The sequence below is a fragment of the Chelonia mydas genome, chromosome 2 (genome assembly GCF_015237465.2).
Source record: "Chelonia mydas isolate rCheMyd1 chromosome 2, rCheMyd1.pri.v2, whole genome shotgun sequence".
Classification (NCBI taxonomy): domain Eukaryota; kingdom Metazoa; phylum Chordata; order Testudines; family Cheloniidae; genus Chelonia; species Chelonia mydas.
This window is the reverse complement of record NC_057850.1, coordinates 100,312,163-100,339,786: the sequence shown is the minus strand read 5'-3', so window position 1 is coordinate 100,339,786 and position 27,624 is coordinate 100,312,163. Positions and strand designations below refer to the sequence as shown.

Genomic DNA, 27,624 nt, shown 5'->3' with positions numbered 1-27,624 from the left:
TCCCTTGTGGTTGTTCTTTGGTTAATTTTTGTTGTTGTGGGTTTTTTACTTATTTATTTTTCTTCAGAAAGCAGGGGACTGAGTGGGGCATAACTGAGTGGCAATTGTGGCAGGAAAGACAGTCCTGCTGAGTGGCATTCTGGATACTTCTCACAGCCCCTTCCCCAGTGACCTGCTGGAGGCTGCACCAAGGTACATGAGCAGCCCCGGATTGCCTACCCCCTATCAGATCCCATCATATCTGTGCACTGTGGAATGGGTCATGATGCCAGGTTATTATTATTTCTTGTATTGCAGTAGCACCTAGGATCTATAATCATGGATCAGGGCTTCACTGTGCTACTGACTGTACAAATACAAACCTCAAAGATGATCCCTGCCTCGAGGAGCTTGCAATCTGAGCTCAAGGGCAGTCCAGAGATATCATTGTTAAGTCAATACTGCCCGTAGTTTTAGGCTGAATCTGTAGAGCTCACATGCATAAAATAATCACAGGACTCACCCAATGAGGGGATTTCAAGACAGCACATGGGACTGCAGATCAGCACCTCTCTTCCTAAGAAAGCAGCTGAAATGCTAGCTGGGTTTCTCACTCAAACTTACTCATCGAGCTCTGCTTTGAGGAACCTGAGCTGCACCAGAGCCTGAGCCATGAGCTGATCCTGCACCTCAGTAGTTTTTTGGTGCACCACTCCATGCACATCCCAGTGTCAGCACCAGCCTGCATGCTCTCAGCTCCCCACCTCCACACTTTTTATCTATGGCATGCGCTGAGCATGCTTAGTCTCGACTACCCTCTGATTTTGCTGATGTGCACCTAATTCTACAACACTTAGTCTCTCACCCAGATGACCCACTTTAAATTTTCCTATCACCAGAACCCTCTAACCAAATGACACTAAATTTGCAAATCACTATTTATACTGGAGTATGATGTGGTATAACTCTTTTCAAGACAATCTATTTATACATGAGCACAACACTTTCCAAAAAGGTACAGGCAGCTGATATGGGGGGGGACGGACGGGGGGAATCTGTATCTCAGAATGCCCTGACCAAATAACTCCAAAATTTGCACCAGTACCTTTATCCAAGTCTCACTAATGGCAAAACACTTTTCAGGCCAATCTATCACTGCATATGCATTTTAGAGCACTTGGGTTATTAAAAGCATGATCGGGGGAGGGGGGGAACTGAGGTTAATATGCTAGGGAACAACTTGACCAAATGACCTCAGATTTACACCACAAAGTCTACCCTGGATCCTGATGTAGCACAGCATCAGGGCAATCTGTCTATGCATGGTAATTGTAGAGCAATTTGCACAGCAAAAAGAGGTCATTTTGCATGCCAAATGACCACAAACGGACACCAAACTGTCCCCCCAGCCTCTCAGCTAACATGCTAATCTGAATCTGCCTGTGAATTTAAGAGGTCTTTGAAAAATGGATTTGAAAATTGCATGTTTTCTTAATGTCCAGCTTCCATCCCATTTCCGGCCCACAGCAGTTCTGTGCACCACTTTACAGAACCAGAATCAAAGTCTTATGACTTTTGAAATTTTGCATTTTGAGACTGGCTCTTGGTCACTTTCACTAGCTGAGACTGTGGCGGTCTACTGAAGTCAATTCCATTTGGATCCTGATTCTTCTTACAGTTCTCCATAAGAGATGGTAATGACATCAGTGAAATAAATTGCAGGGCCATGTTACATATCACACTTACTGTGCACCTTTGACAACCTCTCCTGCACTCTGCCCACTAATCTATCTCCACCGAGATTATATTCAACAATCCAAACTCCAGAGCAGATTCAACATAAAAGGAGATTAACTTAAACTCTTTGTTTCTTATTGTTCAAGAAAGAAAAACACCTAAATTAGTTATGACAAACATCAGCTAGACTAAGTAAAAAAGTGAGATTATCATGGTAAAATCTGTAACAATAAGACTGCTTTTTAATGTGACATGACACTAAGAATATATTGAAAGGTACCAGTAATTAAATGTACATAGACCAATAATTCAAACTATACTAAAAGAAAGGGGAAACTCATAAAAATGAGAGATTCTACAGTTATGGAGGCTCAAATGACATTTGGGACTGGGCTAGACTTAATCCTAAAAAATAACAGGTAAATGGAGAAAGATTGCTTGGAAGAAGAAAACCAAAGGAAGATTTTTCCTGCACACCTCCAAGACTGTGAGAGCACATAAAGTGTATTCAGGTAGGTCAAAAAATGTATATTATTCTTTAAAAAAAATCATGAGAGGAGTATTTGTTATTGGGTCAGTCAGTTTCCAGGCTGAATTTCCTTACCAGTTGGATCAGTGAACTGCAGAATATAACAATCCTGTCTGTTACCTAAATTAGCACTGGGAGTTAGTTCTGAAGTGATGGTACAGTTCCATTTGTGGCTAAAATCACGTTGCATGGGCAGTCCAGGTGCACAGATTATTACTTTATTGTGAAATATTGGTAAGACTTTGGTAAAAAGCTACATTAAAACAAAAACACAAAGAACACGCTTCTCTATATTTTAAAAGTCATGTTAATTTTCTGTGGTAAGCTCTAAATTGTAAATGGTTTTTTCTAGACCCCAGTTCATGAAAGCATTTAAGCACATGCTTAAGACTCTCCCTATGCAGTGAAAGCGTTAAAATGAGGACTTCAGTGGGGCTTACACATACTTGTTAAAGTTAAGCCTGTGAAGAAGTGCTTTGTTTTGCTTTGCAGGATGGACTGCTGTCAGGGCCTAAGTAAAGAGTTACATAAAAGTAGGGTAAGTTGTGGTACTGATATTGGGACCCTTCAAAAAATATGCCTTGCTTGTATGTTTTTTCCCACTTAGAGCAGCAGAAATTGTGCCTGAGGAGGAGAGAGCATATTTCTTCTGACTCTGCATGCATCTAACAAAGTTACATAGCTAAACAAAGTTTGATGTATCTAATATAATACAGCCTTACATAAAGCTTCCATAAACACAGGCCGGAGGCTTCCACCAATATAAATATAAAGAGAAAAGATTCTTCTGCGACAGCATACCGCCCCCTTGTTCAGCACTGTCATATAATTAGGATATGTTTTGCACAAAGTTTGCCTTATGAGGTATCATTCTAAAAGTCTTGATCTGCGAGACATTAATAACTTGTTGGATTGTAAGTGCTGTCATCGTATGTGCAGTTATGAAGTTTAGCTATGTGTGTGTTACTGAAACACGTTCTGAGGTTGAAAACACCCACAAGCAGCCTTTCAGGTACAACAGTAAAAAGGCGAAACAATGTTAATGGCTTGTTGAGGAAAGGCACACAAGCACAAGGATTAGCCCAGGAACTGTGTACAAAAGAAACCTCTCAGAGATAGCGCTACACAATGAGAACTGTTTGACCCAGGTCACAGCAAAAGAGCTTTCCAGCAAGCAGAAAGAAGATATAAAAGGGGGAAATGACATCATGATGGTACCTCACTCTCACTACAACTGGAAACACCTGAGGAACAAAGACTGATCTGGGAAAAGTGGTGGTCCCAGGGTAAAGGGATTTCTAGCCTGTGTATGAAAATCTGTGAAACCCAAGCTGCAAAGCAAAGACAGCTTGTGCCTTTAGAATCTGCCAGCCTGTTTACCACTCAGGATGAGAATTTTCTAATTCATATCCTACCTATCTAGTATGTTAAACTCAGTTTGTGTTTTTGTTTATTTACTAGGTAAACTTCTTTGATCTGTTTGCGATCACTTAAAATCTTTTTGTAGTTGTTAAACTTATTTTATGTTTTAATCCAAACTGATTTGTGTTTGACTAAGGAGTCTGGGGAAAATCTCAGCTTGGTTACCACAATTGTGCATGGTTCTCTTCACATTGCGGGAGAGTCAGACTAGGTGTTAAACCTATATATTGGCCAGATTTGACCAGGGCAGGATGGTACTGCTCTGGGGTCCTAGGCTGAGAGGCTCGTGGCTAGAGAGCCTGCATGTAACTGTAGGGTGTGTCCCTACCTGTGTTAATGCTGGTGAAAGTGCAAGCTTGGAGGGCTTTGCAGCTTGTCACAGAAGCACAGTGTGAGAGGGAGCCCAGGCTGGTGGGTCAGAGGGCTCTGTGGTGCCCCAGTTCCAGGTGGCACCCCGGGTGGGAACCAGTCACACCTTCATATGCTTTTAATATGAATATACATACTAGAAGGGTAGAACAAGTTTCCTTGAGAAAAACACACACTATGTTCTCCAAGCTACATATAGTTACAAGGACATCTAGTACTCATTTCCTATAAATGGATCCAGTCTGGCTCCATGATTGCTGCAAGATCAGCATCTGTGACAATTCTAGTCACAGGATCATACACAGGGACAAAAGTTTTGTTTCAAATGCCAGCTCTGCAAAGATTATGTGTGTTCTAGCTACAGAAAGTACACTACATAAAACCAGTGTGGATTGCTGACCATTACTCAAGATTCCATTGTATTGCATCAGTTCTTTTTTACTCTATCAGGTTATTCCCGTATGTTTAAATTAATGTATTTGACAGGCTCATCCCATACTAAAATAATGGTTTTACCTTAGAAAAATTAATGTTGATATGTTTTTTTTTAATTATGCAAAGACTATTAGCTTGTCTAAAAGTACAGTAACACCCAAAACATATAGGTGCCCCAGTTGCACTTGTCCTATATAACCGATAGGTGTGTAAGTCAATATTCCCACAGAATATGGTATTATTTTAAAATATTATGGAAGCAGAAATCATCACAGTAAATACATTCTTATACATGTGATGCAGAAAGAACAAAAAAAATTACAATGACAATTACAGGTTTCATTGTATATTGTGACACATCCTTCTATTTCTGTCCCCACAAGAGATCATAAACAAGGTGGATACTTCTGTAGAGGCTGAAACTCAATCTTAGATTGCGACCAAATTAGCCCCTTTTTCATTTGTATAAAATTCTCAGGTCCCGTTCCCTAAATACAGATGTAGCAGTAGCATGCATGAATCATAAGCAGTGGATAAAGTAGATGGAATCAGAATGGAGAGCTCTCACTGCACCAGCCAGGGAGGACTCGTCTACTAAAAACTGAGGGAGAACCTCGCTGCACACATGTATTTTAATCCCTGATTATATGACTACTAGAGCTGGCCTGGCAACTCAGTTTCTGATTAAGTCAACATTTCTTAACTTGCTTTGGGGTGATCAGGAATTGTTTTAGACTGATTTAGTCATCTTATTTCTAGCCTGCACCTAACCTTTTGGCTGTGTACACTGCCTACCTCCATACTGTCAAATACTCCAGAGTCCTGTAACCACCCCTCTGTCTGATGGCATTGGCAGCTTCTTGGCTGGTCTCAAGTTTTTAGTTCACCAATCACACTTTTAGATCAACATGACACACTATCATCTTCTCTCCAGCTTCAGCATCTGTACATTGATATTCTGAATTCAGAGTACCTTTCATCTGCCACATTTTTGGAATGACTGAAGAGTTTCTTAATAATTTCATAGATTTTAAAGCCAGAAGGGACCATCATGATCATATAGCTTGTCCTCGTGCATAACACAGGCCTCAGAATTTTGTCCAGTTTTCCGACATTTAGCCCAACTGGAGGGGAAATACTAAGATATTTGCTCTTAATTTGAACTCCAAGTGATAACAAATTTACCACAACTCTGAGAATCTGTTCTGATGGTCCTTACTTCTAAAAGTTGCATCGTATTTCCAATTTGAAATTTCCTGATTTCAGCTACTGTCCACTGGGTTTTTGTTATGCCTTTGTCTGGTACATTAAAAGAGTCTTCTAGGATCAGTATGCTACAATCATTATTTGGAACCTTCTTAAACAGAACAGACTCTTCCAGGGTTTATACCTATAGTCCCTTTAGCTCACTTAGGGGCAAAGTCTTATAAATTCATAGATTCCAAGGCCTGAAGGGACCACTGAACATCTGCTCTGACCTCCTGTATAACACAGCAATGAACTTTCCCAAAATAATTGCTTAGAGCAGATGTTTTAGAAAAATATTCAATCTTGATTAGAAAAACATCCGAATCTTGATCCCCACACCACTTTTTTAGTGCGTAACTGCATGGTGGCCATAATCCTTCCAGAGTCCAGAGTTAGTTGAGTCTAAATAACCCTATTCGTCTTTAAGGAGATGTCATCTGCTTGCTGCTAGCCAAACACATATTTCTTCCTTCATGCATATTTTTGTGTGGGCGTGGTTTAAAAAGATCATTTTCATTTTTAAGCCTTTCCTTTAAGTGTCAAGGTGTACATCAGTATATTAACACAGACTATTCCCATTCTTTTTCTGTTTATTATTAAATCTCAAGGGAAAGCCTGATCTTGAGAGATTTCCACTCTGATTTCCAGCTAAAGTAGTTTAACAAGTTTCATTTAAACATCACAACTTTTGAACATTACCTAAGACTTTTGAGTCTCCAGAGCACATTGCTATCTATTCTTGAAAATAAAAAAATAAGTTTAGGGGAAAGAGTGCTGGAACTAATGTTAAACAAGTTCGGTCCAGGCATCATATCAGTAGTTTATTATAGCATCTATTCAAATGAAACAATTTCTATGATGTGATATTGTAATAGCTATCCAAGTGCCTAGGCTATTGAATAAATCATTTCTTGTCTTGTTTCAAAACCAAAATAAACTATAAATGTAGCAAGTGGGAACATCACTTGGATACCTTTTCAAAGTATGCTGATAGCAGCAAAAGAGTGGTCTCATTGGTTGTATTATATAGGAGCTCTGAATTGCAGATGATCAGAGACCAAAGAGCTCAGAGCTGAAGGATCATAGTCTCCATTTATTTTTTGCACAAAGCTCCCACTGACTTTAATGTGAATCCTGTGCATTGATCAATGTGAACATATGGTCCAAAGACATTTTAAAGTGGAGTATGTAGGGCTAAGATATACCTCATCTGCAGGATATATTATTTTTCTATTAATGAGATAAGCCAAATCATATTAGCAACTTTGAAACTGCTTAATGGTAATTAAGTAATGTATTTTTAACTGCTGGAGATTCCAACATATGAAAGAACTTCATTTATTTAAAAAATGTAGACCAAAACCATTTTGCTAAATATGCTGCTGCATTTAAATTGAATATGTAATACAGGTGCTTTACCAGTGAAACTCCTAACATGTACCAAAAAGTCAGTAAACACTCCATAAGCAAAATAATTACACTCAGAAGTTAGGTACTAAAAGTTTCATTTTCTTGGAATCAGAAAGTTTCTTCAGTGCTTCAATACAATTAGAAAAAAAAGCTTCCTTTGAAGACAGTCTAGTTCAATATATAATTAAATCAGAGTGTGTTACAAATACAATAAAATTAACAATGCACAAAGCAAAAAAGGTTTCCTACCTGATTTTAAAATATAGGCATGTGCACTTGCAGATGCCCAAGATAATGAACAAGCAAATCAAGGATTATGAACCAAACTGTTTATCAGTCCTCAAAACACATCACACAACATCAGTGTATTTCCAGTTGGCAACACTTGCTACTGAAGTGACATACTAATGTTAGCACCAAGATGCCAACAAGATAATTTCAATTTGATGTAAAGCAAGAAAAGCCCCGGCTGTGAAAGCCCCTAATAGGGAAAAGTCTGCTTGAAGGGTGATGGACCACAGTGAATCCCTTCTGGGATACAAGTATGGTGAAGCAAAATCCTTGGGTGTCATGTGACATAGTAACTATTTTACAAGAGGAGAGTTATTGACTTTTACCTAGAGGTCTAAACAGAGAGAGTGAGATCCTGCCTCCATAGAATCATAAGACTGGAAGGAACCTAAAGAGGTCATCTAGTCCAGTCCCCTTCACTCACGGCAGGACTAAGTATTATCTAGACCCTCCCTGACAGGTGTTTGTGTAACCTGCTCTTAAAAATCTCCAATGATGGAGATTCCACAACCTCCCTAAGCAATTTATTCCAGTGCTTAACCACCAGTGTACAACCTAAACCACCCTTGCTGCAATTTAAGCCCATTGTTTCTTGTCCTATCGTCACAGGTTAAAGAAAACAATATTTCTCCCTCCTCCTTGTAACATTTTTTTATGTACTTGAAAACTTATCATATTCCCTTTCAGTCTTCTCTTCTCCAGATTAAACAAACCTATTTTTTTCAACCTTCCCTCATAGGTCATGTTTTCAGACCTTTAATCATTTTTGTTACTTTTTTGGGGACTTTCTCCAATTTGTCCACATCTTTCCTGAAATGTGCAACCAGAACTGGAAACAATACTCCAGTTGAGGCCTAGTTAGCATGGAGTATAGCGGAAAAATACTTCTCATGTCTTGCATACAACACTCCTGTTAATAAGTCCCAGAATGAGGTTTGCTTTTTTTGCAACAGTGTTACACTGTTGACTCATATATAGCTTGTGAGCCACTATGACCCCCAGATCCCTTTCTGCATGACTCCTTCCTATGCTGTCATTTCCCATGTTGTATGTGCAACTGATTGTTTCTTCCTATGTGGAGTACTTTGCATTTGTCCTTATTGATTTTCATCGTATTTACTTCAGACCATTTCTCCAGTTTGTCCAGATCATTTTGAATTTTAATGCTATCCTCTGAAGCACTTGCAGTCCTTCCCAGCTTGGTATCATCTGCAAAATTAATAAGTGTACACTCTATGCCATTATCTAAATAATTGCTAAAGATACTGAACAGAATGGGACTCAGAACCGATCCCTGTGGGACCCCACTCAATATGCCCTTCCAGATTGACTGTGAACCACTGATAACTACTCTCTGGGGTATGCCACCCACCAGTTATTCACCCACCTCATAGCATCTCCATCTTTATTTCCCTAGTTTGTTTATGAGAAGCTCATGAGAGACAGTATCAAAAGCCTTACTAAATTCAAGATATACCACATCTACTGCTTCCTCCCTATAAACAAAGCTTGTTATCCTGTCAAAGACAGCTATGAGGTTGATTTGACATGATTTGTTCTTTACAAATCTATGCTGACTGTTACTTAACACCTTATTTTCTAGGTTTTTGCATGGACTTCAATGTGGTCAGAATTTCACCCAGAATACCCATTGTTATGTGCACTACAAAATAAATTACAATTGGAGCACAAGTGTCTTTCTGAATTTTCCTGCTTGTCTTTTTCTTTTAACTGAGTGGAAGATCCTGAGAGTTTTTTTCCCTTTTACTTTCTTCTTTTTGGTCTATGGGCTTCAGGCACTTAGAAGGGGGTGGACAGTAGGGATTCTGTATCATTCTGTGATGGCCCCTGCCAAGTTGTAATTGATTGATACTGACAGACTCCTAAGAGCTAGACCTGACAGCTCTAAAGGATACTGTGATACAGGCCTCAGGAACTGGGGTAAGGTTATTGGGGTAAACAAAATAATGTCAAAACACCACACTTGTCTGATTCAGTATCAGCTAGACTGACGGGTGGAAAGAGAGAAAGACAGCACTGGCAAAAGACAAAGGGAGCGGGAAGAGAGAAAGTTCAGTGAAATCTTTACATTGAACTCTACACATCAGTCATTATGGAATTCTTCACAGACTGCAGGTAGTGATGATTTATAGGCAGTAAGCTTCAATTTGGAAGGCCATAAGCACATTCTTTGATCTAGACTTCTACAGATTTGTTTCCTATGTATTCAGTGAGTAATAAGTGATTTGCTATTGATTTGTCCACAGGCAGAAGAAAAGTGGATTGGTACTGTAACCCCAAAGTGAATAGGAACTTCAGGATCACTGTTAAAGAAATGAAAGCCACCATGAAGGAAACATTTACAGAACACACAATAGTGATAATGATCTTCTATCCAAATATAGACTCAATACACAGTAAACAAGCATTACCTTAAAGAACTACAAATAAATAAATACTTAAATTAGATAGTTTTGCAATAAGCACTTTAAAGTAACATCATAAATATTAACCATTGAATTCCACAGTAAGCATCAGACAGTGGCAGGCTACTAGAGCTGAGCAAACAATTTGCAACGGTTTAACATGAATTTTCCACAAACAGGCTGCAATTTTGAGTTTGTCAGTTATTCAGAACTATTTGATACATATTTTGTGCAAACAACTTTACACCTGTGCATTACTTGCAAGTTATTTGTTTCGAGTATTCCTTCCAACATTCAAAATCTATGTTTCTCTGGTCAAACTGTGTGTTTTGTCACCTAATGTAAATGGTATAATCTCCTGACTGTGTGATCTAACCTGCGTAAATTACTTCTATGCCAAATGATTTTTGTTTAGTCACAATAAAAATTAGTAAATAAATATATGTTTCCAATGTTGTTGTAGCCATGTTAATCCCAGGATATTAAAGAGAAAAGGTGGGTGAGGTAATACATCTTTATGGGACCAACTTAAATATATCTCAGCTACAGGTGTGATATTCACTTTCTGCAAACGTTCACACACAAATCTTCACTTGCACATATGTTTGTCAGAGGCATATAAAAAGGGAATGAACCTGGTCAAAGCCAAACTCTGTTTAGAAGTCCATAAAATATTTTTTTTCTTATTATTCACCCTTCTCTATTAAGTATCACATAGAGGGAAAAATCCTAGTCCCATTGAAACCAATGGAAAAATTCCAATCAACTTCTAATCAAACCAGGATTTTGCCCTCTATAAGCGTCCAAATTCTTGTCTTTGAATAATAAAAAATTGTAAAAAAGCAAGTTTAAACCAACTAAGTTTAACTATTTACCAAGTAGCTTGAAGAAATGAAGGACACCAAGCTCAGTGAAACTCTATGGTCCTTCTAGGCTCTACAGTCATAGAGACCCCTGTTCTGGGGACAGCAACAAAGGAATTCTGCAGCTAACCCCTTCCAAAGGCCAGGCTCTGATCACCTGCAATGACAGTTTGCCAGATATGCTGAGGGTAGTCCCCTTATGTCCAACTATCAGAGCAGGTTCATCCCTAACAGTAATGTCAGCCAGCCAGGGAAGAGTTTTAAAAGGGCTGAAAGGCCAAAGCTAGAGAGTTTTCTCTGGATGTCAACACTTTAGCTGAAGATCAGCCTCTGCTCCCCTCAAAACTAGTGACCAGAACTACAGGTATCAGACAACCTTCTGCACTTCCAGATAGTTTTAAAAGATTGCCTTAGTCTTCAGCTGGACCTGACGCTGTCCATCTCCCACTAATGGCATCAGAAGGCTGCTACAATTTCCATGTATGACCACAGATAGCAGCAAAGGGGACAGTCTGTTCCAGTGATCAGGAATAACTGGCGCTAAACATGGCTCATTTACACCAATTCTTCTCTCCATCAACAGTAACTTGTCTCAGAGCTATGATCTGCATGTGTATTTGTTTTGGGACTTTAGCTGCAGGCTGATTTTTCCTGTGGGTATGTTAAAGCAAGTATCCATAGCCGTAGGCAAAGATTACAAGATATAACTGTGTCCTCTGTAATTTGATAAGCTATTTTCAGGATGTGTCAACTGCCATTTCAGCTTAACAAATAAGGAAGTCAGTTAGACAATCATTTGAGTTCATTTGGTAAACTGTAACTTGCTCCACATGGAATAAAACAGTTTGTGGATAAAATATGAAAGTTGGGTCACAACGTCTCACACATTTAATTGGTATTTATAAAAATCAACAGCTATTAAGATATTGTTACCATATTTTAGCACCTAAAGTCATTTTCAAGGCCAAACTGAAGATTAATGTTAAGAGAAACAATAGCAAAGGTCCTGAAACGGCATCATTAAGGAACAGACCTAGATAAAAGACAGTTAATTATGTTCACAGATATTTATTACCTCAAAGTGTCTAAATAAAGTGTAGCTTTTAAACTATTATCCAAGTAAACCCAATGATTTTAACTGGTCCCTTTAATTCTGTATTGATAATCTGTAAAGAAAAACATACTAAGCACAATTTCTTAAAACATTTTCTAAATGTAAAGAACATCTATAAACTAATGATAAACTCACTTTCTCAGCCAATGTGACCTTCATAAGAAAACAGCCTTCAAAAATATGTGCCACTTCTTACAAACCTCTTCGGAAATTAATAAGAAACCCAAAACCACCTAGTTTTTGAAAAAAAAGAAAAAACGGGAAAAAAAAAGATGAATAGTTGCACATCTGTAAAGAAATTAACCTTTAAAATCAAACTATATGGATGAAAATTTACCTACAATTATTCCCTGTATTTCAGTATAATCATTATGCTATGAATTTACATATGGAAAAGGAGGATTATTGGAACCTGAGAAAGAATTAAAAAAATGAATGCTTATCTAGTAAAAACAATGAGGAAGGACATTCATGAAACAATGAAAAGAATGTACCTTTACTTTTATTTTTTCTTTGCTATTTTCCTTAAAAGAAAATCTATATAAATTTATATTGTTTGTTCTTTGCTGTTCTCTGATAGTTAGAAAACAGCTGCATTGGACTTTGACTGGCTAGATTGCAAGGCTCAATAATCTGTCTCAGCTCAGGGTTAAGTGATGGAATTCATTTAAATGCCCCAGAAGTAATCATCCACAAAGAGTACATTATTTCTCTTTTATGAATTTTCAACCCTAATACTGATGGGTGGCATGCAATTAAACCTGATCAATATGTAATTTAGGTGGTCTGACATGTTTTCAAATTCTCAGAATATAGATTCTTTCAATATTGCAAGAGCTTAGTGAAATACTCAGCCCTTATAAAACAGCCAGGGCAGCTTAGTACAGTACAACAAAAATATTCTACTCGCAAAATAAATGGAGTCATAATTAAACTGATAAACCTTAACTTTCTAAAGAAATAAAAATCCTTATCTGTAAATTGAGACCTTCACTTACTGTATTGAATAGAAAATAGTTAATATATTGATAGGAAATCACATTTACATCCACAGGTATATAGGCTTGTATACTGTACCATACAGGAGCAGTTTAAAAACATTATGGCCTTGCTAACAGTATTCTTAATTAGAAATCAAAGGAAGAATAAAACAATGTTAATATTCAGTTAGGTATCGGTAAATATTTATTAAAAAAGATTGTATTAGCAAAAATCAAAGAAAAGCAAGAAAAAAAGAGGTGGATCATCATAATGATCCTTTGTGTTAAGCTAATAAACAAGGGGAAGTACACTGCCTTGTGACCCTAAAGGTCATGGGTGACAGTCTCTAGTATTACTAATTAGCCTGCTGTCATCTACACAATAAGAATTACACTTGAGTTACTATGATCGGACATGGACCAATTTTAAATTGTATGCCTGAGGACTAGACCTGCTCCTACACGCACATATACACATTCTCATGGTCAGAATAATATAAACAGAAAATATTATTATTAGAGCTAAACAGATTACAGAGACTTGGATATACAGTACATATTTATATAACATGGATGCTGATGACATGAAATGTTTAACTCTTACACTGGGCAGACAAGTACCAGAAAGAAAGTTTTATAACATCTTTGCTAGGTAGGATTTCTTATTATCATGTATAATGTACATTTTATTGAATGTGGGTATTCAATACAGCTTGTCAGCTAGCTCTATGGAGCTTATGAAATCTCACTCTGGGTCTGATTCTACTGCACTAAATTTTGCATCTGCTGTAAAAAGCTAGAAATGTATGTGAACTTCCTATGACTTTGAAACAAAACAAAACAAAAAAGTGAGAATGATCCAGTATAGTGATTTTTATTAGTCCACATGTTAAAGCAAAGATTTTTTTTTCATAAAATTATTCACTGCAAAAAAGTCTGCTCTGCAATGGGTGATTTTGCAATGGATTCCCTCCCCCCAGCCCCAGCTATCATGTGGAAGTGCAATGGTCACTTTCATGTAAACTTTCAGTCAGACATGGCCATGAAATAATGGTCTTCTTCAAAAATTTTCTTTTGCTAGGAGGTGACAGAGGGGGAGAAATAATGGTCTGTAAATATATTTAGAGCGCGCGCACACACACACACAGTCTCTCTCTCTCTCTTTCACAGACAGACAGACAGACACACACACACTATGATTCATTCCTGGACTCCGTTCAAATCAGTGGAATTATGCCAGATTTATACTGGGGTAAGTGACAGTAGAATCAAGCCACATTTTCTTGGTAATCAATGGAGGACAAGGAGTGGAGGTTGGGCACAGTTTGAAAGGCTGAGGGATACTGCATTCTGGATGAAGATAGCCATGACAGTAGGCCACACACAGGGAATATAGCAATATGAAGCAACTGAAAAGCCCACAAGAGATGTATCTGAGTGCCTATACACATGATCCTCCAAGAGAGGAGGATTACCAATATAGATAGATGCCTGCACATATAAACACAGTGACAAATGCAACAGCAACTTGGGCACAGTTAGACAAATCTCCTGGTCTGGTTTCCAACTGCGATCTTTTTCTACCGTCTTGCAGTAGCCACATATTCTAATATGACGTGTGTAGATTGTACACTGCACAGACTTCAAGGTTGCAAGTTACCAAAAGACAGTTTTTCCTTCCTCCCATAAAAGGCAAAGAAAACAAGTCAAATGTCTTCAGGCCTCCTGAGTAGAGTTGAGTGGGAAATGGTTTTCTCATCCCATGAATGCTTTTGAGTGTTGGACACTTTTGGCTGTCTTGGATCAGGATGAAAAACTGAAATATTTGCGAGCTAAAAACCCCTCTCCCCTTCCTTCCCCATTTTGGGTCAGTCAAAACATATTGTTTTGATAATTTTGAAATGTCTTGTTTTAATTTTGATATTTTTTGAGAATCTGATTAGGTTACATTTCAAAAAGAAAACAAGTGGAAATACAGATCCTTTTCATTTAAAAAATTTGAAACTAAATGTTTTGACAAATTCAGAAAAATTCTCATTTTTTTTTCCCAGTCAGGAAATGTACTGAACCTGACTTTGTTTCACCAATGGTTTCAGATTTGATGAATCTCCATTTTTTGATGCGAGGGGGGGAGAATTTCTCAACCATCTCTACTCCAGAGTAAATGGGGCAGGCTCAGCCACCAGATGACAAAACTCAACAAATCTAGTTCAAAGCACAAGACTATACCACCCCAGAAATAGGCTGAAGCATATTTTTTGCTAACATACAAAGCGAAAAATATTTGTATGCGCAACTACAATGATGCCTCCTCCCCAACACACACACTTCTTTTTTTATTTTTTTGGCTGCGACCTCTTATTTTGTGGTGCAGTTGTGAAAACAGACAAGTTGTTTACATTTTATAATTAATATGTTGCACAAGAATAATAGCTACTGTAAAAGTCATCTTCCCCATGTACCAAATGTGCTACTAAGTAACAATATGTAGATATACAGAAAATTCATTTCTCATTTCTTTCCATTATGGAAAAGTGCTACAGAAACAAATTGCTTTATAGAAAACATATTTGGGATTTTCAACATTATGCTAAAAAGCTATAGATTTTAACAGAATGATATTCTTTTTGAACCATTCTATGGAATTGAATAGAGTAGTATCCATGCTATAGTTAAGATATTCATTTTCAAAATTAATATGCTTTAGAGTAACTTCAAGAATCCCTATTGCATTTGTGTAGAACTCTGGTTGGTTTGCTCTCTATTAAATTATATTGATATGTTCACAAGGGTTTATTCCTCCTTTCGAAAATAGCTATATCAGGTAGAGTGAAGACTTGATACATAAGTAAACAAAATGGACTCACTGGTTGCTCCCGATAAGGCTGTAGTCCTGTGAAGTACTATGCACCCTCAGCTTCTATTGGAATCAATGGGAGATGAACGAAGTGCTAAACACAAGGGATTGGGTAGTTCCTAGCAGGATCTAGCCCATATGTCTTTCATAAAATGCTAAGCTAGTATCTTAGATGTGTCATTTAGAAATGCCTGAAGTGATGCGAAGGGAAAGACTTTCACTGAGCTATTTGCTGGTCACTGGGACAGAAATGACAAAGGATTCTGTCCATTAGTTTTTCAATACAGTGTTCAATAGTAGTAGGAAATTGATGGTGTAACTGTGGCATCACATTGGGGAAACTTATGATGCGGACAATAGCACTTCCAATAAAAGGGCTTTTGATTTTCTATGTGTCAAACTGTTTTAATATTAGGGCATTTCTAGGTCAATGAAGGGTTAATGTAGCACCATAAATCATATCTAAACAAGAGCCCTAAGCTGTCTGTGTCCAAGTAGTATTCTGCTAAGATCAAAAAAGCATTAAAAGAAAAACACAAAGGTAGGTTGCTAAAGCAATGCAGAAACCACATTTATTCCACTGCCCCAAAAACGACATTGACATAGCATACTAAAGAGGGTGAATAATAGGTGAATTAGAAATTAATGATTCCTCTGCTATGTAAATGGCAATTAAAGGACACGCCATGCTGCAGGCTCTGTCCTGAAAATCTCTTCTCCATTTGTTTGGATTGAAATTCATAGCATATGTAATTATATCAATGAGACCTGGTATGTCTTTATTGGTATCTAGAATCCTAGACACAATATGCACTCCGGTATTCTTAAAGCTATACAAATATGAATGAATTAGATAATAGCATTTCAGAAAAATATGTTAAGTGGTCAATCTTTTGGCATGAATAAATAATGACTGCACAAACAAACCACAAAGTAACACATTATACCTTCAACATAACACAGCAGTAAAACTCAATAATTTACATTGATTATAATCCTACACATCAAAGTGTTACGCTAACAAAGCAACACAGTTGCTGTTATTAGTAAATTTCTCCCTTCCTGAAAGGTGCTAGAAGAACTGTTTTCCTTTCATGGTGTCAAACTGTTAAGTTTTTAACTCCTAAAAAAAATCCTTTCACCTCCATTACATCTAAGAGCAATTAAAAAAATGACAAATTCAATAAGATTTAATGAAGAAGAGAAGAGATGCAGTGAAAACACATTTGCCATTTTGTTTGTGCTTTCAGAGCGGCCGTTTCTATCATATCATCTAGAAAAATAAGGGTTTTCTGGGGTAACGAATCTGTTAGAGGCATCTATCAAATAGGAAAAGATCACACCCCGATGTTGTATTAATGAAATATTATGATCTACAATACATAAGAACTCCAGTGTTGATACAAGAGATACTGTACAACATAGCCAGACTAGGAAAAGAATGCTTCAAAATAGAGTAAACAGACACATTTGTCATTTAAAATCTGCAAATTCCTGCAATATTTTGCGCTAGCATGTGAAACAAATAGGCTTCTGGGAGGGAACGCTGCATTGACTAACTCACCAAAGAGCAATTTTCTGTCATTTAATGAACGATGGAGAGAGGCCTTGATAAAGTGCCTGGTCATTACAAGTTTGTTTTGTATGTGGGTCTGGGTGTGAGTCAGAGAGAATGTGTGTGTGTTGATGAAAGGGTAATCTCACTAGTTCAATCTTCTTAGACAAGTTGGACTTGCTAAAAGCACTCTTTATTTTATTGTAAATTCATTAGATACACTCACAAACACCATGAACAAAAATATCCGCATGCAGGCATTTCTTATTGCTAGTACTCAATGAACTAAACATCCTTACATAGTACCATATAATTAAGTGTTACTAATAAATACATGCACAGAAGGGAAAAAAATAGAACATATGCTCTCATATACGATATACAAAATGCAGTATGCTTATAGTGATTTATTATGGCACTGCTTAAGGACCAACCAGGATCAGGTCCCCAGTGTGCTAGGCACCATACTAACAGAGTAATACACAGTCTCTGCCCTGAAAGCACATAGAAAGCCTTTGCTGGATCAGGGCCTTGATCACTAATATAAGATAATACAAAAGTTCACTCCTGGACATGTTTTCATTGACTGTTACTTAAGTGAAAGAAATATTCCCCAGCTTCCGAAGATAAATGTTTTAATTGTATAACGTAAATCAGGGCGAGACACTAACATCAAAATGCACACATATAAAAGACTGTAGGTACAGAGAATAGGCTCTTTAATGTTTTCCCTTTATAGCGTATACATCATATAGTTCTGTTTTATATGAGTGAAAATTATCTTTACTTTTTGCAGTTGAACCTAATGAACTATTATTCAATTCAGACAGCTGTTCATGGGTCCTGATTTGAAATCATACCAAGAGGTATGTAATAATGTAAATAATATAAAGATCCTGTAGAGTCAATATTTACAAGCCAAACATTTTATTGTGAAATCTGGGTACAAGACAGCTCTCTCAAACCTTTAACCACATTTGAGGAATTGACCCAGGAGCAATATAGAACAAAAGATTTAATTTCAAAGACATATATAATTTTGACTGAAAAGATGTTGATAGAAAACAATCCCAATGAAAAGATAGGAGAGGGATTTAGACAAATAAATTGATCCTGGATGAGTAGGTCTCTACATGGGAAAGAGGATAAACGTCTTCAATTTGGGTAGCTCAATTTCTTTTTAATAAATTACTGCTAAGTAATTTTTTATAAATCTTCCATTTAAGAGCCATCATATTTTTGCTATTAGGAAGGCACTCTGTTGGAAGTGCTGTGGGGAAAGGGAACATATTTGCACATATGATGGTTATGTCCAGGAATTAGATTGTTTGGGGAGGAAACTATTAAGGAGATTCATCTTATGACAAAATGCAGCCTTCCTAGAGATCCCCAGTCCTGCTCCAGTAAAGGATCTACATTTTAGAGAATGACCATTTTTTTTTATTGTTAGCAGCAAGACTTTGTATTGCACGTTATTGGAAAAATGAGACTTCTACGGAATTGTGGTAAAGTAAACTATTGACTGTCCTTGTACTGGAAAAAACATTCACACTCAGTATGTACACAAGAGAAGCACCAAAAAGTGGATAAATATTCAGAAATGTGGTCATCCTTGTTAACATACTCAGAAGAGGGTGGCAAGCGAGAATCTTTAGTGAGATTCTCTGAATATTAACCTAATCTTGAATAACTAACATAGTACATTAACATTTTATTGCAACTTTGCACTAATAAAAAGTTCTTTAAAATAAATTGTTAAATAGCATAGGGCCAAAAACTGATCCCTGAAGAAGCCCACCAAAAATACTCCAGTTTAATGATGATTCCCTGTTTACAATTACATTGAGACCTATCATATCACCAGCTTTTAATCCATTTAATGTGTTCCATGTTAATTTTATAACATGCTTGTTTTTTAATCAAAATGTCATGCAGTACCAAGTCAAATACCTTTCAGAAATCTAAGTATATTACATCAATGCTATCACCTTTATCAGTCCAACTTCGAATCTCATTAAAAAAAGAGATATCAAGTTAGCTTGACAGAATCTATTTTCTATAAAAATATGTTGATTGACATTAGTTATATTATTTTCCTTTAATTTGTAGGTGTAATTAGAGGAGGTTTTGGAACAAATTGATAAACTAAACAGTAATAAGTCATCAGAAACAGATGGTATTCACCCAAGAGTTCTGAAGGAACTCAAATGTGAAATTGCAGAACTACTAACTGTAGTTTGTAACCTAGCATTTAAATCTGCTTCTGTACCAAATGACTGGAGGATAGCAAATGTGATGCCAATTTTTAAAAAGGGCTTCAGAGGTGATCCCGGCAATTACAGGCTGGTAAGCCTGATTTCAGTACCAGGCAAACCGGTTGAAACTACAGGAAAGAGCAAAATTGTCAGACGCATAGATAAACATAATTTGTTGTGGGAAAAGTCAACATGGTTTTTGTAAAGGGAAATCATGCCTCACCAATCTACTAGAACTCTTTGAGGGGGTTAACAAGCATGTGGACAAGGGGGAATCCAGTGGATATAGTATACTTAGATTTTCAGAAAGCCTTTGACAAGGTCCCTCAACAAAGGCTCTTAAGCAAGTAAGCTGTCATTGGATAAGAGAGAAGGTCCTCTCATGAACTAGTAACTGGTTAAAAGATAGGAAACAAAGGTTAGGAATAAATGGTCAGTTTTCATGGTGGAGAGAGGTAAATAGCGGTATCCTCCAGGGTCTTTACTGGGACCAGTCCTATTCAACACATTCATAAATGATCTGGAAAAAGGGGTAAACAGTGAGGTGGCAAAATCTGCAGATGATACAAAACTATTCAAGGTAGTAAAGTCCCAGGCAGACTGCAAAGAGCTACAAGAGGATCTCACAAAACTGGGTGACTGGGCAACAAATTGGCTGATGACATTCAGTGTTCATACATGCAAAGTAACGCACATTGGAAAACATAATCCCAACTTTACACATAAAATGATGGGGTCTAAATTAGCTGTTAGCACTCAAAAAAGAAATCTTGGAGGCATTGTGGATAGTTCTCAGAAAACATCCACTCAATGTGCAGCGGCAGTCAAAAAAGCTAACAGAATGTTGGGAATCATTAAGAAAGGGATAGGTAATGTGACAGAAAATATCATATTGCCTCTATATAAATCCATGGTACGCCCACATCTTGAATACTGTGTGCAGATGTGGTCACCCCATTTCAAAAAAGATATATTAGAATTGGAAAAGGTTCAGAAAAGGGCAACAAAAAATATTAGGGGTAAGGAATGGCTTCCGTATAAGAGATTAATAAGACTGGGACTTTTCATCTTTGTAAAGAGACTATTAAGGGGGATATGATAAACGTCTATAAAATCATGACTGTGGTGTGGAGAAAGTAAATAAAGTAGTGTTATTTACTCCTTTACATAACACAAGAACTAGGGGTCACCAAATGAAATTAATAGGCAGCAGACTTAAAACAAAGAAAAGGAAGTATTTTTTCACACAACACAGTGTCAACCTGTGGACCTTCTTGCCAGAGGATGCTGTGAAGGCCAAGACTATGACAGGGTTCAAAAAAGAACTAGATAAATTCATGGAGGATAGGTCCATCAATGGCTGTTAGCCAGGATGGGTAGGGATGGTGTCCCTAGCCTTTGTTTGCCAGAAGCTGGGAATGGGTGACAGGGAATGGATCACTTGATGATTACCTGTTCTGTTCATTCCCTCTGGGGCACCTGGCATTGGACACTGTCGGAAGACAGGATACTGGGCTAGATGGACCTTTGGTCTGACCCAGTATGGCCGTTCCTATGTTCTTTATTAATCAAATCCCTTCAGCTGCTCCATTATCTTGTCCAGGATCAATGTCAGACATATAATTACCTGGGTCATGCTGTTTACCCTTTTTAAATATTGGGACAACATTAGCTTTCTTTCAGTCTTCTGGAACTTCCCTGGTGCTCCAAGACTTATTGGGAAAAAGAAAATCAGTGTTAGTAGTTCAGAGATCTCTGCAGCCAGCTCTTCCAAAATTCTCAAGACCTGCCAATTTAAAAATGTCTAACTTTAGTAGCTGCTGTTAACATCTCCTGAGATATTAGTGGAATGGAAAGACTGTAATCATACAATGTGACTACATCATCTGTTTTTCCTAAATACAGAACAAATAATTATTGAACACTTCTGCCATTTCTGCTTTATTATTGATAATTCTACCATTACCCTCTAGTAATGGACCAATACCATTGTTAGGATTCTTTATGTTCCTAATATACTTAAATTCCTCTTTCTTGTCCTTAACTCTGCAAGGCCTGCATAGATTTTTTTTTCCTTGTAGAAAATTGCTAAGGGAAGGAAAGGGACACAATTTCTAGCTTCTGATTCTTATTCAACTTCCTTTTTCTTCCATTGTTGTTTGTCTTTGATTACAGTAAGAGTAGAACACTAACTCATTTTACTAATGATTTAGTTACGTTGGCCCTTTTAGATCATGAAATTTTTATTGCAATTGCGGGAAGTGAATAAACATGATCTTGCTAACATCATTAGTCATATATCTGTACATAAACAAGATAATTTCTATGGAGCCCCTCTGACTTTTGCTCTATTAGAATAAAATGGGGAAAATAAGTCAATATTTGCTTCAAAAAAATGGCCAATTTGAAAAAATAAAGGTTTCCTAGCATAAGATTACAAATTATAGAGAAAGATGAAATTCCAAATGTGTAAGTTGATAGTGGATTTTAGTTTGTCATAATTTATATTTTATATATTAAATTAAATATATATAAAGGACAGTAGTGCCTAGTGGATTGAGCACTAGACTGGGAGTCAGCAACCTGGGGTTTAATTCACAGCTCTGCCTCTGGCCTGCTATATGACCTTGGCCAAGTCACTGAACTCTGTGCCTTAGTTCCCTCATCTGGATGAGGAGCATGGGGATAATGACACTGACCAACAAGCACGTTAAGATCTATGGATGAGAAGCACTATATAAGAGCTAGGAATTATTCAATACAATTATTTAATTATTCAATTATATATTCCAGTTCTATACTTCTGTTCTCCCCTATTACCCTTCTTCCCTCCTCCCCCTCGCCACCCTCCTCCCAAAACATCACACTATTTAAAAAGCATTCAAGGTCTCATGCTCTGGAAGCATTTTATTTTTAGCAAATTAAGTGTCCAAGTTATTTTATAATTGTGGGCTTCTTTGCTAATGTAAAATTTAGCTATTTTGACTGCTTAGATCATGTACAAACAGATATATTAATATTGAGTACATTTGCTTGCACACTACTTGTTATCACAGTTGGGATGTGGTGTACTAATCAGAGTAATCTTACTAAGCAAAAATTGTACTACAGCACAAGAATGAGTGCTTAGATAAATATACTGCTATGATCTGATTTTTTTAAAAGAATTATATTGCTACATGATATCTTAATAAATTCATTAAAGGGATCAATCCTACAGGTATATACTACTGAGCACAGTATTTTCAGAAGGGAATAGGGATTTTGGGTGCTCAATTTGAAACACCTTAAAGGGGCATAATTTGCAAGAAGTACTGAGCACAAACCTTTGAGGGTGTCTCTGATACAGAGGCACCTACTACTAGTGATTTTTGAAAATCACGTGTTTCAAACAGAAAATCACTGTTTACTAATTGAGTAGTCCCACTGACTTCAAATGGGATTAGTCCTATTAGTACAGTCAGCAGTACACCTGGTATTATCTGAAAGACTGAGGCTTATGATAAGTTACATATTTGGGGCCAGATTCATCATTACAGTTCAGCAGTTTTTTGCCATTCTGGCAACACAAGACACAAACCTGCTTTAACTTGAGAGGAAAGCCAGGTTAACAGCTACTTTGTGTCACCAGAATGGCTAAAGGCAGCCAGAGTGCCCCAAGACTCTGGCCCTTTGGTCGTATTTGAGTTTTGATGGGTCATTGGGTATGGATATATTTGATATTTCTTTTTCTCCTGCTTACTCTTATACCTTAATATGAAAAGTAACAGAACTATAACATTCAATTGAATCTATACTTACGCACCTAAGAAAAGCATATGTTCTAACAGAGAGAGACAAGGTGGGTGAAATAATATCATTTATTGGACTGACTTTTGTTGGTGAGAGAGAGACAAGATTCTTAACAGACCATTTAGCTTGTACATGATACATAGTTTACATGCTGTAGATGAGGAAAGAGTTTACATAACAACTGGATCAATGTGGTCCAATAGGTGGATTATTAGGAAAAAATTCTTAAACCTTAGACTGGAAGAAAATAGAGGTCCATACTGGGAACAATCTCATTGTGACTAGGACAGCATAAATCCCTAGATAGTATCTCTCTCTTTCCCTCTCACTGACATAATGTCAGTGGATTCTATGACTTCTCACTCATACAGGGTGAAGATGTGGTGATCCCTCTGAAAGGGTTGAGCACATTGACAAGATACACATAGTCTATTATAGCCCCAGGGTCCAGACAGGATGTACAGCTCTAGCAGTGTCCATTCCATGAAGTTCAAACCTTCAAATATCTCTACACTACAGGACATTCAGGAGTGGTATCCCCCTTAATATCAACACACAGCTTTAGAAGTTACCAGACAGGCCTTTTAAAACCCCAGTGTGCTTACCCTAAGCACTAAAAATTGTAGTGTTATTTTAAATCTCTCTCTCACACACAAAGCCTAAAACAGTCTTTAATGATATGATCATATACCACTTTTTCCATAAGACACCTGCCTCATTCAGTGCACAGGATGCATAGTGCTCTGGGAACGAATCAGGGCTGTGGAGTAAAGGAGACCGTTGTCTGTAGGATCCCTGCCTCACTTGTTGCAGAATTAGCGGGTGTTATGAGCAAAGTTGGAAAAATGCTGAGGTTAGTTCACATGAGGTCTCCTTGCTTTGCAGGATCCTAATCCAAAAGAACCAAGTTTCTTGTGTCTGACAAATGAGGCTGCTCATGATCAGTCTTCCAGCAATATTTCCGTACTTTCTTGTTCAAATGTGAATTAGCATTAGATATAGAAAAATCAAAATATTAAAATAATGCTGTAATTTAATTCAGCTTTTTCACACTTCACGAAGGATTTAGTTATGGATATGGTTCATGGTGTGAGTAACATTTGTGTCAGTTTCTAAATTTTCCAAACCGATTCACCAATCTGTAATCTCAGTAGTGTTTGCCAAAATATCCTGTTACCTTCTAAATGGCTACAACTGCTGCATAATTAATCCATGGGATTGTGTACAGGCCTGAACACCACATATGGTAACAGTATAATGGTTTATGGCTTGCTTCTCTAGAATTATTTAAACATGCAATCGGTTTCTTTAAAAAAAAATAATGGTGTGATATTTAGTAAAGACTGCTTCAAAGAGGAGCAAGAACTTAGATAAAAGTTGAACTAGAAAGACAAAAAGCAGACTGTTGTGGCAGGTTGCCCAGGCCATCTGTTTGTTTAAGTTTGGCACCTGTTTGTTGCCTTAACAATGTCTGTCTTTAGGATAGGGATGCTGATATACAGCAGTGCTATAGGATCCTCTGGCCCAGCCGTGCTGTTATCAGAACAGGAAAGAGGTGGGGCAAAGGTGACCGCCCTGCACCTTTAAGCAGGGTGGGAGTGGTATTTGGCTGGCTGGCCGGCCGAATGAAGGGAACTGTGATTTATGGCTGGGGAGAGAGAGATAAAAACTGCTCATCCCCTGGGAATGAGGGGTTTAAAAGGGGCAGCTCTGTGCCTTAACCATCCCTTCATTTTTTCATGCTTTCAGGATCAGTGAGCAAGTACCTGAGCCCGTTAGGACTCTAGGGGAAGGGCTTTGGAACCGCGTGATGTACAATGACATGAGCATTCAGTGAGAATTACACTTGCGAAAGTCAAAGACAGATCAAGTTGGCCCGGGGTGAATCTGTTATCTTCTGGGAGGGTGGTGAGCCTGGGATCCGCCTTGCTCAGGCTTGGAAGGCCTACATGGCAATATGGCGAAACGGGGAAGGCCTCTCATTTTTATGCACGGTGACAGGAGTCCCCCTCACAACCCATCAATTTGTTACCATGTTGAGATGGGGGCTGACGGGGCTGGAGCTGCTAACCCATAAATTTGGTTCCCACTCATTCAGAATGGCAGCAGCAGCACAGCTAAGTATGGGAGCAGGGGCTATTCAGGCAATCAGGCGTTGGCATTTGGATGGGTACTGAAAGTGTGGTTTCAGAGTAGCAGCCGTGTTAGTCTGTATCCGCAAAAAGAAAAGGAGGACTTGTGGCACCTGAGCGACTAACCAATTTATTTGAGCATAAGCTTTCGTGAGCTACAGATCGCTTCATCGGATGCATTCAGTAGTTTTCCACTCAGTACTCAGTTGGCATGTTTGGGATCAATGGATACTGCTGCTGTACATTGTGAGGCCGCATCAGCGGCCACCAGATATAACTGCAGTACACCTTGGGGAAAATGATTTTGTAATGCTTAAAGGAATGGAACTAAGCTCAGAGCAAGGAGGGACTTGAGGCTGATCCTTGAACTTTTTCCAGGAGTTAACATTGTATGGTCAGACATGCTTCAGCGCAGGTTCTGGTGAGGAGCCATGAGCCTCTCCCTCCCATGAACCAGGGTGGGCAAGGCAAGGAGGTATGTAAACAGGGAGGTGGCCAAATCCCTTGAGACCACAGTCGCAGTAATTTCACATCCTGCCATACTATATGGGGCACCAGAGTTGTCTCGAGAGGATGCGGCTCACCTGTCAGACTTAGTAGTCATGTCATGTTTTTCACGAATATAAAAGAGGGCATTAGCACATGACTGGGAACCCGACTGGGTTTGGGGAGGAGGCAGCCAAGCTAATAGCTAGTGCCTTCTTGTGGCGGACGCCCAGTGCTGGTACTCCCTATGAAAGGTATACAGTGACCAGATAAATGGCTTGGAGAAGGACTTAAAAAGAGGTGTTCGGTAAAGGAGCGAACGGGGGGCAGTCCTATGATTGGTGTGGCAGGGAGCCAACCCCCATTATTATAGTCCAACTAAACCCTCCTACAAGGGGGATGGGGGTGGGAAGGTCCCAGCAGTGGATTTGCTGGAGGGACCTGGATGGAAAAAGAGGGGGAGCTGGTAAAAGCCCCCTGGTTAATTATGGAATAAACATGGGGTTATCTGCATTGTACACTTTTATCTGCTGGGTAGTCCCAGACATCTAATAATAAAGTTGCATCCTGAATAAACCCATGTCAAATGTCTCCTGTCCTTCTTTCGGTATAGCCAATGTCTCTACCCCATCTTAATGTCCTTCCAAATTTGGGGGTTCCTAGATACCACACTGGCCTGTAGCATATTTTAGGGCCACCTATTGCAACCCAAGGTCTTAGTGGGCCAAACTGGTAGCTAAAGATTGTTCCGACCACACCTCTTTTCCCCAGGAACACACTCAAAATCAGGGGCTCAGGAAGGCAGCTTTATATCTTCCCTTCTTACACAGAATCTTCAGGCAGCTGGTTAAGCTGATATTACAGCAGCTTTGTACAGCCATTGTGGCACAAAGCAGCTATAGTAGGCCTGAGGATCTGGCACTAGAGTTTTAGATCAGGAGGCCAAAACCTCTCTGAGTTAAACTGGCTGGAATGGGGTTGAACTGGTGTAAATAAGAGAAGAATTTGACCCATTTTCTGCTTATGTGATTGGTAAATAAATTTGGAATATGAAGAATCAGGTATGTCCCATAGGAAGAACTTTTTTCCTAAAGAAATTATGCCTATATATTTTCCATGTTGTTTACTCTTCTGATTACTGTCCCAAATCATCATTGGTATGTATTTTGTAGTATTTTATATACAATAGTTAGATATTTTTACATTTTGAACTGAGAAATCAGGTTTGTACATCTCAGAGTTTTACTGCAAATTTGCAAGTTATTGTTTCTCTGCTTGTATAAATACCAGCTTGAGCAGAATACAGTACATTATTGGATTTCTAATTTTCTTTTGAAAAGACCAAGCTATGTTAAGCAGCCTTTAGCAAGCTGTCACAGATGAGACCAATAAGCACATCCTAACTTAAAGCACATCAAGGGTTGCCAAGGATACGCTGTCAAGGGACTAGGGTCAGGAGTCAAACTGACCAATATTGAGTAAATTGCATTGGTTCGAATGATTCCCCCGGAGCTAGTAATGATATGGCATGCACATAGTTTTGGTCTGCAGACTGATAAATACTGCATCTGAAGGCTAAACAAGGAACAAAGCATGGAAAATTATTCTGTATATATGTCCCCCACCCATGAATAACTTTGTAGAGTAAAAATTATGTAATAAACTAATCAAGAGTCAAAGTTATCACTATTTTTTTTTCAGAAAAACAAAAACAAAAGACCCACAACTTTTAATAAAGTTGACC

At 38.1% G+C, this 27,624-nt stretch overlaps 1 long non-coding RNA gene across 1 annotated transcript in view; it reads right to left on the bottom strand.

The window, feature by feature from the left end:
- LOC122464520 overlaps window positions 1-12,217 on the bottom strand; it is a 136,055-nt gene extending 123,838 nt beyond the window's left edge. The window contains exon 1 of the long non-coding RNA XR_006288627.1: window positions 11,959-12,217. This is a non-coding gene — a long non-coding RNA (uncharacterized LOC122464520). The remainder of the gene's footprint in view (window positions 1-11,958) is intronic.
- Between the last annotated feature and the right edge of the window lie 15,407 nt (window positions 12,218-27,624).